The 3,424-nt window shown below is 38.7% G+C and overlaps 1 long non-coding RNA gene across 1 annotated transcript; it reads right to left on the reverse strand.

The window, feature by feature from the left end:
- Nucleotides 1–1,836: 1,836 nt before the first annotated feature.
- Nucleotides 1,837–2,258, reverse strand: LOC129775025 (uncharacterized). The gene is made up of 3 exons (XR_008742840.1): nucleotides 2,120–2,258; nucleotides 2,019–2,058; nucleotides 1,837–1,961 (listed from the first exon to the last, which is right to left on the reverse strand). It is a non-coding gene; the product is annotated as an uncharacterized LOC129775025 (long non-coding RNA).
- Between the last annotated feature and the right edge of the window lie 1,166 nt (nucleotides 2,259–3,424).

Below are 3,424 nucleotides of genomic sequence, written 5' to 3' on the forward strand. Positions count from 1 at the left end.
AGCATTAAGTTTTGAAAAAAAACGAAGAAACTAACCGATACTCCAATTAGTAAAAGGAAATTGTAAAGGGCCAATTATAGCATCAATCAATGGTGAGTTCTGCGATTGAACCCACGAACGTTCGCATAGTAAGAAAACGCGAATGTTCGAATGAGTTCAAATATTTTTTTTTGCGAGACGAAGTTCGCCGAGTCATCTAGTTATAAATAAAAATTTTGCAAATAATAGTTAAAGTATATCTGTTTCATCTGTAATATGGATCTATCGGATGCGAAACTTTGTGATGCTTTGATTGCAAGACTTCGATGAAAATGATATCGTTACTTTACCTGTGTTGAAAACTACCGTGGTGTGTCAATACTCTGTACTCTCAGCAAGGTCTTTGAGAAGCTTGTTCACACAGTTCTCTACCGAGTCGCGACTCCCATCATCTCCAGTAGTCAGCACGGATTTGTGAAACACCGTTCAACAACATCGAACTTAATGTGCTATGTATCAGCGTTGTCACTTGAATTGGAATCGAAGCAGCAGGTTGATTCAATTTATATAGATTTCGCGAAGGTTTTTGACACCGTACCGCATAAGTTGATCGTTGATAAAATGGGTCACACTGGATTTCCCTCGTGGATAACGGAATGGCTCTATTCGTACCTGTCAAATCGTAACGCATACGTTATGGTCAATTCTGTGCGTTCCAGAACTTTCGACATTCCTTCTGGCGTACCCCAAGGCAGTGTTCTCGGCCCTCTTATTTTTATTATCTTCATCAATGATCTTTGCCTGTTACTCTCCTCATCCAATCTCTCGTTTGCCGATGACTTAAAACTATTTCGTGTCATAGTTTCACCAGATGACTGTGCTGCTCTGCAAAACGACATAAATCGTTTGCTTGTCTGGTGTGGCGACAACGGAATGTGAGTTAACTGCAAAAAATGCAAAGCGATATCCTTCTCCCGTTGCAGTAACGTTTTAGTCCATCAATACAACATGGAATCAGTTGCCTTAGAGCGTATCAATTCAATATGCGATCTCGGTGTTACTATTGATTCGAAGCTAAGATTTCATGAACACATCAACATTATAACAGCTAAGGCGTATACAGTGCTTGGTTTCATCCTGCGTCATACATCTGAATTTACTGATGTTTATTGCCTCAAGACGCTATTTTGTTCGCTTGTGCGAAGTATTTTGGAATATGCTTCCCCGGTTTGGTGTCCTTACCAAGTTACACAGAATCTTGCGATTGAGAAAATTCAAAGAAAATTCGTGCGTTTCGCTTTGCGCTCTCTCCCGTGGAACGATCCGGTCAATCTACCCTGTTATGCTGATCGTTGTAAGTTGATCGATTTGGAAACACTTTCATCGAGGCGCACTAAGTCACAAAGGCTGTTTGTTTTTGATGTTTTAATGGGTCATGTTGACTGTCCTAAGCTCTTGGAACCGATTCCATTGAATATTCCGCCTCGCCGTTTTCGAAACTCTCCATTATTAGCAATTCCTTACCACAGAACAAACTTCGGTTACAACAGTAGTTTTGATTTTTGTTTGCGTTCCTTTAATGTTGTTTGTAATGAATTTGATTTTCTGTTGACAAGAAACGTGTTCAGTGCTAGGATTAGAGACTTAGTATAGTTAGTTTTAAGTCAGTCTGTGCGACGTAGTCGAAGATGATGTACTAAATAAATAAAAATGATAAAGGTTAACCAGAAAACCTGATATCATGAGCGTCATTGCACATTGAACTCTGCAGCACAATGCAAGCAGAAACTATGGTCAAAAGCTGTTAGCATTTGCAGGTAGAGTCATCAGTGTCCAAAGAGCAGGTTCCAACTCGGATTGCTTGATATTAGATTTATTTATAACGCTGTACTGAATATTCACATCGTACAGTCAGATTCCATGAAAGCCGCACATTTTACCTGATGGAATTCAGTCCGTAATCGGAGGCGGGTCGTATTTACCTGGAATTTTAGTAGATTATAACTAAGTTTAAATAAACATAGAACTGTTGTCCTTACTTCCTTGATCAAACAATTCGCGCTTGGCTATATTGTCCTCCTATGTTGGAAAATTATGTGATTAATATTTATTTCATGAACCCAAAAATGTGTGTTATTACAATGTCACCAATGTAATCCGCCGACGAGATAGCCTCGGTCGCGAAGATGAACACCGCAACAAGAATTGCGAAGATTAGAATAGTCGATACCTTCCACATTTCGTAGTGTTCCAAGAACTTACTGGAATGACTCGAAATGTGCTCGCTTTTAAAGGAATGAATATTATTTTTGTTGTAGAATTAATTCGTTCCTGCAGCGATTGCTCCTGCATTGTGAATCCATTTCGATTCGTTTAGGTATTCCACATGGACATGAAACGAGACCGCGCGGTATTTGCGTCAAATAAATGGTATGGAAAACTAAAAAAAAATGTTTATACTCCCGACAGTCATACACTGTAATGAATTTGATACGAAGTAAATTTGCCGTTTGTCGGCTTCTGTGATGGGTTTGCTTGTCACAAAAATCATGGTGAGAGCTTCGGTTGAAAGATTTCTTCGACGGAAAAAGGTTTTCTGCTTGCACTGATACATGTGTATTTTTCAACCTGCCGCTAGAAATACAGTTAAGGCAAAACAAAAAATATATCCCGTATGTATCCAGGTTATTCATGACTGCTAGTGGTGAAAGTAGTGATAGAGATCGATACCTTTCAAGACAATTCGCGAATTAATGTTCGGGTCTTCAACTTCGTTTTTCTCGAGTTGACGAAAATGTTACATTGGACCTTTTCCAAAGTTACGCGAGAATTGCTAGAGCAGAGCATCTACATTAGGGTGGCATCGTGATGTAAAATTTCAGAAACCGACTATGAACATTTCGTTTACTAGCCCAAAAAAATGACCTGTGCAATATTTCAGCTCAACCGAACATGATCTAGGGGTGCTTCAAAACGCTCAAAATTTTGATTTTTGGACCCTTTGAGTATCTATCTCAAGGGGGGAATTTAGGGAAGTTAGGGTAAGACGGACATGTTAAGAAGAACTTCAATTGTATCTTTGAAAACTCATGTTTTCCAAAACTCAAAAGCAGTTTCTTACAGTTCAGTAAACTGTTTTTCGAAATAATTGGCCAAATGTTTTATATAAATGAAATTACAAAGAGCAAAGTTTTTCGATGCAGGTGTAATGGACATGTAGTGGGGGAATATGGACAGGTTAAAAATATACGGAACCTAGAAGTTCATCGCTCGCGAGAGGAATAATTTCGCTCTCTCTCAGTGTTTGTGTGTCTAGTAACTGAAATCGAACAAACAGAGAAAGCAATATAAAAAGAGTTGAATATTCTTCCCTTCACTTAGAGGCGAATGAACTGAAAAGTTTAAAGCCTCTTTAATCCAACATCATCATCATCCCTTCACTTTA

The sequence above is a fragment of the Toxorhynchites rutilus genome, chromosome 3 (genome assembly GCF_029784135.1).
Source record: "Toxorhynchites rutilus septentrionalis strain SRP chromosome 3, ASM2978413v1, whole genome shotgun sequence".
In the NCBI taxonomy this organism is placed as follows: Eukaryota; Metazoa; Arthropoda; class Insecta; order Diptera; family Culicidae; genus Toxorhynchites; species Toxorhynchites rutilus.